Source organism: Cyanistes caeruleus, chromosome 6 (genome assembly GCF_971803275.1).
Source record: "Cyanistes caeruleus chromosome 6, bCyaCae1.hap1.1, whole genome shotgun sequence".
Classification (NCBI taxonomy): Eukaryota; Metazoa; Chordata; class Aves; order Passeriformes; family Paridae; genus Cyanistes; species Cyanistes caeruleus.
In genome coordinates this window covers 34,420,696-34,437,250 of record NC_141706.1, presented here as the reverse complement: position 1 = coordinate 34,437,250, position 16,555 = coordinate 34,420,696, and the positions used below count along the sequence as shown (strand labels likewise).

At 43.7% G+C, this 16,555-nt stretch overlaps 1 long non-coding RNA gene across 1 annotated transcript; it reads left to right on the top strand.

Annotated features, from left to right (window-relative positions):
- The first annotated feature begins 308 nt into the window (after positions 1-308).
- LOC111930890 (uncharacterized) lies at positions 309-7,783 on the top strand. Its single transcript, XR_015288564.1, has 3 exons — positions 309-439; positions 1,636-1,739; positions 7,627-7,783. It is a non-coding gene; the product is annotated as an uncharacterized LOC111930890 (long non-coding RNA).
- The last annotated feature ends 8,772 nt before the right edge of the window (positions 7,784-16,555 follow it).

Sequence of the window (16,555 nt, the reverse complement as noted above, 5' to 3'; positions counted from 1 at the left end):
CTGGTAAGAAGTGGATTCCAGAGATTGTTCTTTAGGAGTTCCTTGGTTACTAAGGTGCTGCAGGCTGTACCGCACGACCCCCACCCCCAACATTAGCCTCGATGCTGCCTCAGGGAAGGTGATGAAAAGACAAGGCACTATCCTGGCTCCTCCCACAGCTGTAATTGAAGCAAGGTAAATTCATGGATACATGATAAGAACATAAGAAGAAACCCATGAGGGTTGAGGCAGTTAGCAGCTTGTGAGGTGGAAGGGCATGTAAGTGGTCCCATAGATGTAGGGAGGGGAAAACCTTCCCTCTCTTTTGCTTCCCAGAGACAGGTGCTCCCTCTGTGACAGCACGGGCCAGCTCAAACTCTGTTCAGCCCAGAACACTGTTCTGTGCCTACAGAAACTCTTTCCAGTAGCAGCTGTGTTCTGGAATCAGGAAATAAGTAGAGTATGTAGTGCCCAGGAAATTACCTTCTTACTCTATCTTCATGCTCACTCCTTATCCTTTGGAAAGCATCCATTGTTACAGGACAGACAAGGGGGAATGTATGACACTATTCAACCGTGGCCATGGTGAATGAAGCTGCTCTCCGAGAGAGGCTTCACAGGCCATATCGCAGCCTCCTTTTTACCCTTTACTGACAGCCAGGTCTTACACACAGCAGCAGCTCTACAAAACCAAATTCCACAGCTTTTCCTTCCAGAGGGCTCTCCTTCACCACATTTTCCCTGGAGGGAACATGAGCCTGTGCCAGCAATTAGGTACCTCTGGCAGCTCCCCATCACTGGTTAGGAAATGGTTTGTAATGCAGCCAGGTGGAACTGGCAAGGGCATCAGGAAATAAGAAGAGGAATTTGGCTGGGGCTTTGGAGCCAACACAAATTCTTATAGAAGTAGTGCCACCAGATCTTCAGTGATTCCATGTGCCCAGGTACAGAATGCCCAGGACCACTGTCCTGGCACACACAGAGCTCCCTGTTGCACTCCACAGCCTATAGAGATGAGCTCAGAGGAAGGGTGAATCACCCCTGTACTCTCTGTGTCGTACTATTTTCTCCTCAGCTGAGCTAACAGAAGCATATGAGCATATGTTCTCTTGTCTATTGTCAAGAGCTTCAAATCAAAACTGTGATTAATCTGAAATTGTACATTTTTGGTATTAGACCCCAGTTTACCTCAGTACTGTAAAGATGTGGTATTAACTTTGTGGAATGTTGACATCTAAAATGCAAAATGCATTGAAACACTGAAGATGACAGAACAGCTTTCTATAAAGAATTCTGCCAAGGAAAAAATTACTCCAAAACAAAAGGAAAAATACCTGGTTAGTAATAACAGAAGTGATATTTAATATTAAATCATCTCAACCAGTTATTTTTTTCCCTACATTTATGGAAGTACTCAGTCTATGCATATGTGAATATGTGGGTGGGTGGGTGGGTGCACAAGGGGGTTGTGGAGTGCAACTCTAGGGGGAGAAATGTACAAGACAGAGCTGAACCTGACCACATCCTGCTGCCCAGTCCATCCTACAGCAGGACATGCTTCACTTCAACCAATCCTGACATGTTCTTCCCAACTACTTGACTCTCTTGGAATGAGAGCAGGGCAAATACTTGATTGCCAATTATTGCTGTTACCAGTTCTGCAGGTTTTTCTCTAGCCATGAATCTGCCATGAATCTGCCATGAACATAATGGCTTGCACATGCTCCTCATGGAGAGAGAGGAAGGAGAAGTATTCCAAGGTAAGCAAGAGTTTCACTGAATGTGAAACCCAGCCTGAGTGAAAACTCCCATTACAAACCAATAAAAGCACATGCAATTTGGAGTCTGGGATCCTGTCTGAGCAAGAAAGCAGAATGAGAGTATCTCAAAGGACAGTTTAGGTGGGAAAAGGAACACGGGAGAGAGACATAGATACCCATACCTGAAAGTCTGGAGGACCTGGAAGGAGTTCTGACTCGAGGGCAGAGGAGGGGTTTTTGGAATGGGAGACACAAAGAGTGAAATGCAAGAGGGAATAGAAAAATGGAATGTGGTAGCAAAATTAAAAGATAGAGCTGATAGCAAGTCTTCCCACCCCAGTACAACTTGGGCATCCGGGTAACCAGACCCTACCGTAGCTCTGACTCTGGGGGAAGAGCAAGGAAAAGTGAGGCCAGAGGACACAAAGAAGAGACCTCAGGAGTGGCTGTCTGCTGGATCTTTAAATGCTGATACCTTTCTTTTGCCTTTGTATTACTTTCAATGTCATGAACTAAAAGACAGCACAAATTCCTTACCCTGATTTATTTCTTAACGCGTGATAGCAGCATCAGGGCTGGGGGGACAGGGATAACAGGATCATTTTAAGACCTATATTAGCTGGAAGTGGTAAGCCACCTCCATTATGTTTTTGGTGACAGAGTTATTCTGAGCCCTGAAACAAATCAAATGACAGTTTTTTTCCAAGGCTGATATTTTCTTGATAACTTCAAATTCCAGCCCTTATGCCAAAGTTGTCCATAAAAGCAGGCTGCTGTTCCAGTTTGGTAGGGGGAGCTATTGCTGTCAATGCTTCTGCTTCAGCACTGGTCCAAACTGAGGTGTAGTTGCACCTCATTCCTCTCACAGCAGCATCTTTAACTCATGTTCTAAATGTTGTTCAGCATATGATACTAAAATTAAAATGTGTTTTAATGGCCACAAGAAAAAAGTACATATTCAAATTTTCCAGGATGAAACAGATGGACTGTTTCTCTGATTTTGCTTAGCAAAGATAGCTGGGGAATTTACAGTTGGGAACAAAGGATTTTCACTTAACCAACAATGGATGGTTGGCAGCCAGTCTAGCTGCCAGTGTTATTTCGTGATGGCAGCCCAAAGAAAGCAGCTTAGCATGGCCTGGAACAGCCTCAGGGGAAAGCCATGTGCAGGATGGACCGTGTTTTTTGGCTCCCTGAAAAAAGCAGGTGATAGAGCTACAGCCTCTGCAGGCTTCTTCCACTTCACACAGCAGCAGTACTGGGTTGCAGAAGAACTTTTGGCAGCAGATAAACCCCCAGCTGTTTCATATTACCTCCTACAAACTTCTGGTTAGAGGAATGGCCACATACAAATGGCATATTCCTCACTCAGAGGTGGTCTCCCACATTTTGTTGGGGCTGAATTAGATCCAAACTAACAGCTTGCGGAATTCAGTAGGTTGCCTTTGAGGCTCAGCTGCCTCTTGGCAGGCTCTGAGCGTTGACTCAGGGAGAGCATATGAGCCCAAGGACACAAGCCAAGATGCCAGCCCTTTCGTGGGGCCTTTGGATGGCCTCTAGGTGAGTGAGATACGGGTGCTGAGCCCAGGTGGTCACAAAAACCAAGATCTTGGCATCAGCTGAGCAGAACAGATGTGTGACCCTTTTGTGGTCAGAGGCCAGGCCCTCACATCAGCTCCCCAAGCTGCAGGGGGGTGTTACAAAGCCAGAGCTGACAGCTGACTGGCACATCCCCACTGCTAACAACCCTCACGTGTTTTGACTATCCCAGTCTTTGGTGCTGGGTCTGCACTGTCACCCTGAGGTAGAGGTCTTTCCAAAGGAAACCTTTTAAAGAAATCTCAGTATTAAGGACTCCAAACATCAGCAAATAAACTGTAAAAATCCATGAGGTTTTTTTGGAGCTCAGAAGGGCTCAGCTTATCACTTCTCAACGTTTGTAGCAGACAAGCCTGCCTGCTGTTGTGTCACACAGGCCTGGGTTTCCATATAAACACAGAAAAATAGTTACTTTGTCAATGGCCCAGCAAAATGGAAGGGCTAAGCAAGACAAAACCTTGCCTTGAGCATCACCAACACATCACAGCAACCCAAACTCAAGTTATCCCCTCAACCTGGCAAGCTCAAGTTGCTGTTCAACTGGCTGTCAGTCTGAGAGATTTGATTGATGTCTGGGAAATTATTTCCATTTTACAGAAAACAAAAAGCTGTACACAGGAATAGAGTCTGAATCTGCAGTTTACAGGTAACTGCATAGCTTGACTCGCAGATCAATCAGTGGCTGGGAACACAACACTCTCAGTTTGGAAACTCCTGTAACTTACAGCATGTACAGTGTGCTGGTTTTAGCTGAGGTAGAGTTAGTTGTCTTCATTGTGGCTGGTATGGGATGCATTTTGGATTTGTGCTAAACAGAATGTTAATATCATAGAGATGTTTTTGTTATTGCTGAGCAGGGCTTAGACAGAGCCAAGGCCTTTTCTGCTTTTCATACAGCCACACTGGTGAGGAAGTTGGGGGTACATGGGAGGCTGGGAGGTGACACAGCCAAGGGTGACCCCAGCTGACCAAAGGGACATTCCAGACCGTGTGACATCATGCTCAGTATATACAGTGGGGGGAAGAGGGAGGAAGAGGGGAACATTTGAAGTGATGGTGTTTGTCTTCCCAAGTCACCACAACATGTGATCAAGCCCTGGTGTCCTGGAGAAGGTTGAATACCTGCCTGCCCATGGGAAGCACTCAGTTAACTCCCTCCTTTGCTCTGCTTGTGTGAACAGCTTCTGCTTTCCCTATTAAACTGTCTTGATCTCAACTCATGAGTTTTCTACCTTTTACCCTCTCAGTTCTCTCCCTGGTGGGGGAGTGAGTGAGTGGCTGCACAGGGCTTGGCTGCTGGCTGGGGTTAAACCACAAAACAGTCAAAATTCAAATCAACAGAAAAATTAATAACTCTGCTGTATCATCAGTCCTGGTTCCCATTATAAAATGAGCTCCATTTTTCTTCTCAAGCAATGAATCTCCTTCTAAGACATATGCTGTTGTTGAGAGACATCCCTCTTATTTTCAATATTCTGAGACAGCCATGTCCACTCCACCTGTTATTAGTCTACAGACTGATGTGGAACACTAGGGATCCCAGATGTTTATATCTTTGTGATGTCAGATGGACTCACTTCACTAATGAAATATGGCTGTCTAATAAAAGATGAGATCTCTCCTTTTCAGCATGAGTTTATACTCATCAGCAGTATAAACACAAAGCCCCTGCAGGGAGTTCACAACTCTGTTCATGATGAGCAAGTCAAACCAAGCCACCTCATCTCATACTATAAATCTGAGGAAGTACCAGCTCTGAAAACAGGACTTGAAAAGATCCTCAAGAGAGCATGTACATCACCCCATTACCTTAAGGCAATTAAGTGAGATCAAGTTAAACTGCTCCTGAGAGATGTTTATCTAAACTGCTCTCAAAAGCCTCCTGTGACGGAATATCACTGCCTTCATAGATGAAAAGTTAAGAGACTTCTTACTACAGCTTTAATTGTCTCCTTTGCAATGATTTAAACCAATTACTTCTTGTTTCACCTACAGGAGATATGATCAAAAAGTTAGTCTCTGTCTTTGCAGTCATTATGTTTGTGAAAGGCTCTTCTCTAGGACTGATCTTTCAGCTTCCATAAAGATTTCCTCAACTCAGCAAGTTTTCTGGCTCCTTGCTTGTTCTACTCATTCTCCTCTGGATTTCTTCCAGGTGGTTTACATCTTTATTGGAGTGCAGTGCTGAAAGCAGGACAGTTCTCTAGCTATGGCCCTCCAGCACAAGACAGAGCTGAAGCATTGTTTCAGAACTCTGATATATAACAGGCCTCCTTACATATTTGCTGTACTAGCAAGACATTATTGACTCATGTTCAAGTCTCACTCCAGACTGCTTTGAATCACTCCAGTTTTTCCTTCATGTTGTTGTCATGTCCTTTTGTATTTCTGCAGCCAACATTCCTTACTGAATTGCATCCCATGTAGCTGAGGAACAGTTGGATTCCACAAAATCAGACATCACAATCTTTTCCATAGAAAGAACAGATCTGCATCTCTTTTTTAAATGATGCATGTGGTCAAATTTTAAGAAGCAAAAGTAAAGTTCAGCATAAAGTAACAGTTTTTGTGTGGTGAAAAATCAATAACCTGTTCCACTTCTGTACCATTGTTAACAAGCTACTCCACAAGCTCAGCAGTGCTTCAGCAGCTATGAAAAACACTTCCAGCTGAGAGTCACAGGCTGTTGGGATCATCACTCACAGTGTCTTCCATCATGCAAAGCAACTCCCCCCTCCTTTAAATTATGTTGCAGAGTCAGACACATTCAGATCTTCCAGAATAAGCAGGATTAATAATGCCTGAGCAAGACTGGAACACTGAAGAAGAAATGGTACAAAAATCAAGTGTTGTTCACCACACCTTGCAAGCTCTTTCCCCAGCATATCCCAGTTAGACAGAAGATTCATGTTTCTTTCAAAACTTTCTAAGCAAAGGTCACAGGCAGAGCAGCCCATATATTTGAATTACCAAATCTCCTGTGTGTCTTGGTTTTTTTAGCAGTTCATGCACCTGATCATGAATAGAAAACCAGGTGATGCTCAGCAGAAATAAAAATCGAGGATGAAAGATGGAGGAAAAAAAAATTAAAAAGAAAGAAAATGCTAATTGAAATTTGTACAGATTCCAGTGAAGATTATGGCTTGGCTTCTCTCCATACATTTTTTTTCTGTACTCACAGGTAGTGAGTAGCTCAGTGACATCCAGAAAGACATTCTGAATCTCTGACTTGCACTTTCCTAGCATAAGAATGTGTACAGCCAAGGATTTGTCTTGGTAGGTCATGAGTTAGAATGCACACATTCCAGTGTTCTGTCTTTAATCAACATGTAAGAAACAAATATCAGTATCTCACCAAGGCATTGAAAGAAATAATGCTAATTAGAGTAGCTGAGGATCTGACAGATTTGGTACAGTGCTGAAAAGTGGCTCAGAGGGGAAGAAAAATTGTATGGGGCAGTAGGGGCTGGACTTGTCTCTCACATAGCCCATGTCAGAGAGCTGTGCTGAGCCCCATTTCTCACTCCGTTGTACAAGCCCCGTCTTCTGTTGCAGAGTATAGAAGAACTCAACATAAAACATTTCCAGCACACTTTTGAAAGGACCCTATGAACATGAAGTATTACTGCTGCTGTTGTTAGGATTAAGAGCAGAATCTGCTGCTGAATAATTCATTTGATGTGAAAAACAGCCAGCAAGTTGTTGAACAAAAATGATGTACAATGAGACATAATTACAGAGTGGTTGCGGAGAGCAGGATGCAGATGGAGCTCTCAGGTTGGTTGCCGGTGACATCAGAGCATGGACAAGCAGAGATGGGTGTTGGGCTGCATACTTCATTTTCTGAAATAATGTATTGCTTTGCCTTTAACCTTTGAGATCATTTGGAAGGACCATTTCTGCTGGAGAAAGAGGATTCAGTATCCCTGTTTTTTTTAGTACTTACCTTTACCGATAAGGTTCTAGAAGTAGTAAGTGTTGCTAACTGGGAAGCGCTGTCCTGTCACATCAGTACTGGTTTTCTTGACAGGAGGATGGGCAGAGCTGCGAATTCCCCACAGATGTGTCATGTTGTGGACACCAAAACTTTCTGCAGCAGATTTTGAGAATTGGAAGGAGATTCTGTACCTCAGTTTGCTGCTTGCAAAAAGATACCAGCATTCACAGAGCCCAGCCTGCAGTGTAGGAGCTTTAGAGCTGTCTCTGTTCTTCATCAAATCACACAAGAAAAGCTCCTTCTGGCTTGTCTTGGAAAGAAAATGAATTCTCACTATTCTGCTTTCTTTAGCCCCCACCTGGAGTACTGCATCTGGCTTTGAAGCCCCCAGTATAAGAAGGACATGGATCTGTTGGAGCAAGTCCAGAGGAGGGCCATGAAGATGACCAGAAGGCTGGAGCATCAGCAAAAAAATAGGCACTAAATAAAAAACTAAACCAGAAACCGAGACCAACTTAAGCCAATTTGTCAGAATTAAACAACCAGAACTTCCAGATACTATTCACAGATTCAAACCTGGCTTAAGAGACTGAAAGACATAATCCCTCCTGTATCCCAGGTCTCTGTCTATTTCTGACCTGTGAGCCAGATTCAAGGGATGGGAAGCTTGGAAGATATGGATGGCTTAGAACCAGGGAGAGAAAATGGAACACAAGAGGAGGCTTTATCATGCATTTCCTTTATAATAGCCAAAATACCCTTCTGTTCTTTCTCATACATCCTGGAGAGAGCACAACTGAAGTGTGAAGAATTGTTTAATGGCTTTAGTAATAGTATTGATCTTCTGTCATTTAAAAAGGGACTCAAGGCTTAATCAGATCTGTAGAAGTGTCTCATTATTTACTTTGCCAAAGGAAAGGATTAGATATCAGAGAAAGAAAAGGCTCTTCTGCAGGCATGGGTTTGCTCTGCAGGATGAAAATCCATTCCATTTACTCTTACCTGTATATGTGTTTAAATAGGAAATGATGCAAACAACTCTCTGTGAGATTCTGCCTAGAGGAATCAGTACAGTAGCAGTAAACAGAGGTAGACTCAGCAACACAGCAAACTGACTCTTAGCTTTCCAACACCTGATTTTGCTCCATTTTCTCATCACATAGGCAATGACAGCAGAAATTGTACTATTGATGACAGAGACAGATTGACCAAGTTTTCACCTTCTGAGGTACCATCCTGCCACCGTTACCTTCTGAGACAGAGAGTGAGAAAGAGTAAACCAGAAACCTTGATGGCATTTTTATAGTCACCTTTGAGACAACAGAGAACTGGCTTATCACATCATTGCCTGCAATGCCCCTGCCTCAGGAAACACTGTGATAGTTTTATTTCCTTGACACTTGAACCCAAGTTAACTTCCCAATCTGTCTTTCAGGGTGGCTGCAGATGAGACAGCCCATTTTGTACCTGTGTTGTAGCACTACTGAAGCTATACAGACATGGAGTAGCAGCTGTAGAACTGCCTACTCAGCCAGTGCTGGGTCTATCAACAGAACAAAATATTTCAGGTTGAACACAAACATTGACTTTGCAGTGAGATTTCTTTTGCAATGATATTTTTTCATGTTATCATCCCAGATATTATCAGTATGTTCTAAGATGGGCACACACATGCACACATATATACTTGCATGATAACTATGATGAATAATCTGGTTTGATTTGGCTTGCATACTTTATACTATAAAAGATGTATACTTGTATACTTTATACTATACTATAAAAGATACTTTAAATATCTTTTATTTCAGTTCCATGCAAACGCTGCACCTGGTATCTACTGCTGAATTCCACAAACAATAGAGAGAATTCAAGAACCTCTGTATTTTCCATCACTGGAAAGATTTTGCATTAGTTCTCTTTCAGGTACTTTTTTTGGAAACTTTTACTTAAAACACCTCACCATTTAACACAGGAAGCTTGCAGGTGGCTTGCTTTCTTGGGTCAACATTCATCTGCCTTATTCAGCATTGTCATTGTACTTATTCATCCCGATTCCCACTTACATTTAGTCATGGATTTGCATATCCGTGGCAGGTTTGTAGTGAAGTTAATAGAACATTTCATGGGACATGAAGATTTTGGACATTCCCTGTGTCCCAACTACATACTTAAGGAAAAGAAGGTCCACAAAACCAAATGACCAATAAGCAGTTAATTCTTTCATTTTTCTAACCAGGTTCTTCCAGGGCAGAGATGGGTTAGCAGGTGAGCAGGGTGTCCCCTTGGAGCAGCACAGGCAGGCAATCCCAGTGTGACCTTCAAAGCACAGGGACACAGCTCCCTGAATCAGAGGCTTCATCATGACAAGAAGAGCCACTGCCAAATTTAAAAAGAAGCCTGAAAGTGACTGACAAGCGCACAGACTGTGCTGAAGTGTCGAGAGCAACAGAGGGTGTGCTGCTCTGCCATGGCAGCTCCAGTGCTGGAGAAAAGTCCCCAGGATGGTGGCTGCTCCCAGGGCAGAGAGCCAGGCTGGCAGTGGCAGCTGAGGAGGCAGGAGGCAAGGAGGAAGGGATAGTGGGAGTGTAAATTGTCACTCCTTGTATATAATCAATGGATTTCACAGCAGTCACTGATGGATGATAAATTTAGCAGGAAAGGAACACCATTATTTTAGTGTTCCTGTTAGGAAGGTGACAGCATTGGAAAGGTGCTACTTATTATTTACCTCTGCTGCAATACCTTACATACTTTAGTCTGACATTAGAGTCCAGTATCTCAGAGACACTTTAAGAAACCTGTACCTTTGAAAGTCTGATGTAGATTCAAAAAGCCTGCAGAGGCAGGAATAGCCAAGTACTACAAATACATTTTTTGATTACAGGAGTTCCAAGGCAAGAGTAGCTTTGTCTAAAAAAAGAACTTTCCCTTTATGCTCAACCATCTATTTTGTGCAATAATTGAATGTCTGCTGAAAAACTGTCTTGTGATCTGTTGCAATAAGAAGAATATATTTGATCATAGCTTGGTTGTGCTCCCTGAAATGCTGCAGCCCGCAGCCTTGAGGGCAGAAAGCCTGACATGTGCCTTCTCAGAGCACCCCTCATTGATACAGAAATGTTTTGGGTCCCTTGCACATTTTCCCTACAGTGCCAGCCCTTTTCTTCCTAAAGCAGAAGCCTTCAAGCTCTCCTTTCACTGCTGGAGGACTGCTTACAGGGAAAGGCACCTTGGGCTTTCTATCAGGTTTGTAACCTCCTTCCCAGATTTCATGTTCTGTCTTGTATCCACAACTGATCACAAAAACAGATGGCAGTTTTTATTTCCAGAGCTCAGCCCGAACCCTACTAACCTAGGAGGAGCAAGGGACATGTGGTGAATTCATCTTAGCTTGTATCATACCCTCTCTGCACAGCACCTTTTTAGCTATAGGAGGACCTGCTATCTCATGAAAGCAATCTACTGCAGTATGATCCAGAGTGCAGCTAAATGTTTTACTTCTGTTTTTTTATTTGTCATCCCATTTAATCTAAATCAAGTTTTACAGCCTAAAACCAGATATTCCTTAGAACTGCAGATAATTCAGCACAAGTAAAACGCCTTTTTTTAGAACTATATTCAATAACAAACAAGTGTTAGTAAGAGTGCTAATATAATTAGGAGTGAGGAGATGTTTTGGTTTTAAATTCCTGATTTCATGATGCTGAGAAGCACACCACAGGTGTTCTGTGCTGTACTCCAGGTGCTGCTGCTGCTGCTCTAACACCCTCTTGGAAACTACAAAGAATGGATGTGCTGTTCTGAGCTGGGTTTGGGGGCCTCCCCCAGCTCACACATACTTGGGTGCATGAATGCACACGTATTTGAGTGAGAAAGGACATGAATGCACAGGCACATACACACGTCAGGGGTATTTTATACTTCCCTCAACCGTATCCCACTTGCCAAAGGAGGCTGTTGAATAATACCCTCTGAAGCTCAGTGCATAGCTGTTCCAGCCTTTCCCTGGTTATCTTCTCCCTCATTGAAACTGATTTTAATTCTCCATCAGACTTCCCCTCCTGCAGATTAACTTCATAAATTTTTGTTTTGACATAGATGACCAACAGATTCCTGGTCTCTTACATGGCACCTGCTTGTCAGCTCAGAAAATCACATCCCTCCTTGGCTATTCTTCACCAGCTCAGCTATTCCCATCTTGCCCTCAGTCTTACCCCAGGCAATATGACTTGCATGTAAAAGCTTTTACATTTTGTTGTTCTTTGGTACAAAGAGGCTGTTTATTAGAGTGATGCCCAGGATATCATCTGTCCTTTTTGACCACACATAGGTAGGAAAGGGCAGGAGCATAAGGAGAGAAGGAATTTAAAGTTGTGTCAAGGTCTTGACTTGCCCCTCTTATCTGTACAGGAGTGTATGTCATCTGTAACACCTACCTTAGGGGAGGTCAGAAATTACTTTCCTTGTCTGCCACTGGAGCTAGAACACCAAAGACTGTGTATGAGAAAGATGTATTCAGCCCATAATGCCAATCAGAAGGTCACTAAATGGGACTAAGACTTAGAAATCAGCACCAAGTAGCTGTTAGGAACACCTGGTACTTCACAAAGTAAAAGGAGTGGAAGAGCATCAAAGACAAACTCCCAGGGTGAGGGCAGTTCCAGGATATTTGATGCACAAAGGCAAAAGCACCTCTAGTTCCCTGGGCTCCTGTCCCCTCACTCATTTCTCCCTCAGTGGAGGACAGTAACATACAATGACAGCTCGGGACTTCAGTCCATGTCTCCTGCATCATTCACGTCCTTCAACTGCTATGCTGGGTCCTAAGGGGTAGAGAGAACACCAGGACTTTTCTTCCTTTAGTTATGAGGAAAATTCTGTTCCTTTCTCCACCAAATGTTATTTTGCCATTTTTGTTTTTATGTTAGCATTTGATGCTAATCCACAGGCAACTCTGTTTCCAGCCTCAGATCCTTTTCTGAGGTTCTGATTCTCAACCAGCATTTCCTTTCTTGTTTCATGTCTGTAAAGCTTATTCCTTTCCTTTGAATCAATACAGCTTTATTTGGGATGGCATCTTTCATAGAAACTGTATTCTGAAATGCCTGTGAATAACTCCAGATCATGGTTTGTATCTGGGACAAAGTTCTGCAAGTGGTAAGTATTGCATGGAGTCAAAATATTCAATCACACTTTGTTTCAACAAACCTCAGGTTATTGATTCCTTGCCTTTTCTGCATCTCAGAGATTTTATATCTACACACTTCTCCTCCCCCCTCAAATGCTGGTGTTGCCCAGCTTTGTCCTTTATGCAGCTCTGATCACAGCTGCATAAAATCCTCAGGAAGGAAGATGTTCTCAATACAAATATGTGCCCAGACTATATTTGCAATGGGCATTTGAGATGCCCAGCTAGGCAGTTCCTTATCTCCCATGATATCCAATCACATGAGTTCTACCCAAGTTATTAAAAGTATTGCTTATTCAGGTTCTGAGTGCTGACCCCAGGACAGCAGCACAACATGCTGCTGTAAGAAGTACCCAGTAGCATATGCTGAAGGACTTGTACCTGCCCTAAGAAGGACACTTTGAGCCCAGGCTTGTCAAGATGTCGTCAAACAAAAGGCCATTCTGCAGCAGGAAGAGGATGAAAGGCATGTAGGTGACCTCCTGGAGGGCACTAAAAGGGAAAATGACAGTTCTTCCACAGCAAAGCTTCAGACATTCTATATCCTCTCCCTGTACATCCTATGGCAACATATATATTATAGATACATATTATATTATTATACTAATATGAATGTTATATGTATAATGTTGGAAAACCTTGCTGTATGAAACTTAGAAATAGTGGTGTAATACATATATTTATATATTTTAGACTGCAGTATGGTATTAAAATAAAGACTTCCTTAGTTCATATAACCCAGAAAATGAAAAGATAGTCAGAAACCCCCGCTGCATTCTTAGATTATCTTATCCAGATGAAGACAGCAGTGACCAGAGCTCCAAGGGAGGAATTTACTGAACCTCTGTTATCGGGGAGTGTGAGACTCAACGGAGCCAAGAAGATTGATCTATTGGGGACAGGGGAGTTGAAGCTAAACAAAGGAACATCTAAAACTTAAGAGGAATGTTTGAATCGTGCATAAGAATTTATGAATATGCAAGAGATTGGTGTTTTTAAGGGACAATCCTTTGTTAGTAAGGCGTGCTCTTGGCTGAATGCTGAGGCACTCAGCTGTATTTGTTCATTTTGCTTTATTTTTGTCTCCTAATTGTCTTTTTATTAAGCTTTTAAAATTATATCAAAAAACAGTGAACCTCATTTTCCACATTTCCAACCACTGTCTCCACACCCACTGATGTAGGAGTACCAATACTGACTTCTGCAGAGGCATCTCCTCTAAGCTCAGGATTCTCCCCCTGAAATCTGAGCAAAATAAGGGACAAAATGGGAGGAAGAGACTCTGGCATTAAGATTCGATTGTTTTCATATGACCAGAATGGGAACAAGGATTAAAAAGTATTAGCACATACAGTGAAAAGCAGAAGCAGCAAAGACCCCATGTACTCTGATCCGCAAATGATTTGGTTCCCCTCAGGACTGACTGGTGTTAAGGATGGATTGTTTCTCCTGCCCCCTAGATTGTGTGGCAGATAACCACTGTCTGCCACTGACTGTCAGCACTTGCCTGCATCCCTGGATCTGGGGGACTCAGGAAGCCTAATGCACATCTCTGAAGGGCTGGGAGACCCTGCCATCCCCAACAGGTCAGGAGACAGCAAACACAGCTCAGACATCATCTATGGAGGCGTGAATAAGGGCACCCATGGCTTGCACTGTGTGGGCTCAGCATTGCTGTTGAGTGATGCTTTGAGTAGCATCATCCCACCGCTGAGGGATGCTGACACTCACTGTGTGTTTTAAGTTTTGACCAAGAGAAATGCTTTATCATTCTGCACTCACACACCAGTAACCTTTCTTTATTAGCTAAAGCCTGCAAAACTCACAACAAAACATTTGACTGATCCTCTGGGTAGATCATATACCTAACATAGTCTTAAGAAACAATTACCAAAATGAAAAAATAGTGTCAACTTCTGTATGTAATTTTTCTTCTTAATCAAGCATTTAAAGGCTCATTCTTGTGCTACATTACTCCATGCCTAGCTATAGCATTTATCTCTTTCCTGTTAATGCTGCTCTTATTAGAGCATCTTGTGCTTCCCCGTAGCACAGGGATGTCTAGAGACATCCAGCCATTTTGTTTTAATATTATTATCCTTGCTAACAGCTGAATGCAATTGTCCAAGAGAGAAAGCTAATGTACACCTGCAGTGAAAAACACTTGCAGAAAATCAAAGAAGAGAGCCGTGGCCAGAGAAGGGAACTAAGAGGTAGGACTCCTAGGATCTACTTCCAGTTCTGCTTAGAGCTTACACATCTGGAAAGATTTTTTTTAACCTCCTTTTGCCTCAGTTTCTAAACTGTTGAATGGTCCATGAGGACCTGGATTTAAGGTACTAAGTGCACTCACAAAAAAGTTGGTCCATACCTCCTGTGCCCCTTAATTGCACCATTTTCAAAACCTAAATTGGCAATTTTATCCATCTCCTTCTTCCATTCTCCATGCTAAACTCTTCCTTCTTATAAGTTTTCCCCCTGTTGGGGGTTAGGATTTGTCTCCTTTTTTTTTGGTTTTTTTGTGTTTTTTTTTTTTTAGGGAATTTTCTCTGATTTGTTGCTAAGAGACAACAACTTAAAGAGACAAAAGAAATGGCCAAGGTGAAGGAAGGGTGCAGCTGCTTACTGTCCTACCTGGGCTGTTTTCTCTTTGGAAGGGCAGGGATACCATGAGATTTTGGCAGGAGGCGAGGTGAGGGGCTGTGCTTGGCTCCTCTAGTTCTCTCGCTGTCAGCATCGGAGGAGAACAGTGGAGCTATTGCTGACTGCAGGGAGATTTCACTGCCACCATCAGGGCCCAGCCCTATCCTGCTTCTTCCTTACTGTGGGAGCGCCTTTGCTCGTAAGAGCAGCCATTGACCTGGGACCTTATTAATGCCCTACCTCACTGGAAAGGACCCCTCACCATCTGCTTGGGTGATCCAGGGGAACTCTCCTTCCAAGGGAGCTTCTCTCGGCTGCCTTGGGGAGCCCGGCTGCCGCTGCCCAGCCCCACCATTTGTCTGCCACTGCTCCACAGTTTTTGGGTACCTTGTAACCCTGCACCCCCTGCCTGCCAGGACAGCCCTCAACTCCTGCTACAGCTGTGGAGTTTCTGATACATTTAGCTTGCTACAACTATCTGCTCATCCCTGCCAATCCAGTCGCTGCTCCGAGGGTCCTGCTAGAGCCCATGGTGCCACCCACCCCACCCGCCATTGCTGCGTGAGGGAGCCGTGGCTGAGTCCGCGCCACAGCGCCCCCTGCCGGAGTGGAGGAATCATCTCATCCACCCCGCCTGGCCAGGAGCCAGCAGCGCCCCTGGCGGCCATGCCCGGAGCTGCACTGAGGCGAGAGCACCTGCGGCCCAGAGAGGCTGGGACTGGGTTTGTGGTTGTTTGTTTGCCTTGTTATGCATACCAGTAAAGAACTGTCATTCCTTCTCCCCTATCGTTACCTGAAAGCCCCTTGATTTCAAAGTTGTAATAATTTGGAGGGAAGAGGGTCATATTTTTTCCATTCCAAGAGAGGTTCCCGCCTTCCTTGGCAGACACCTGTCTTTTAAACTGAGACATCCTCCTTTTTAGCTGTTATAGGCACTCAATTTGCAGCCAGAGACATCTGCAGTGGATGTTAGGAAAGCCATTCTAACAGGAAAGATAGCGAGGTGATGATAATTTCCCCTGTAATGCAGTTAAAGGAAAGCAAACGAGTTAGAAATGCCTGCTGCACAATTCCTCTGTGTAGCTGCCAAGCGCTGCTGATCCTCAGGCCACACAGCCAGAAAGGAGGTCACAGTCGTGCACTGCTGTGGTTTCATGTCCTTACTGCTGCCTCAGCTGTCCTGCCTGCAGCCAGTATGTGGCTTTGCTTTGCTTCCAACAGCTCCGGCACCCAAAGCCAGGAGTGAGGACGTGCTGCACGGCCTTGCAAAGTCAGAGGCTCTGACCTTGTGCTGATGAGTACTTGCATTTCACTTATCTGTCTCCCTCCTTGAGCACAGAGAAAGTAAAAGCTGTTGGTTTTTAGATGTGCTATGGCTCTAACCACCTAGATGTGGAAAACACAATTCACAGCTCACTGGGGTAATTCAGCCACTGAACAACTTAA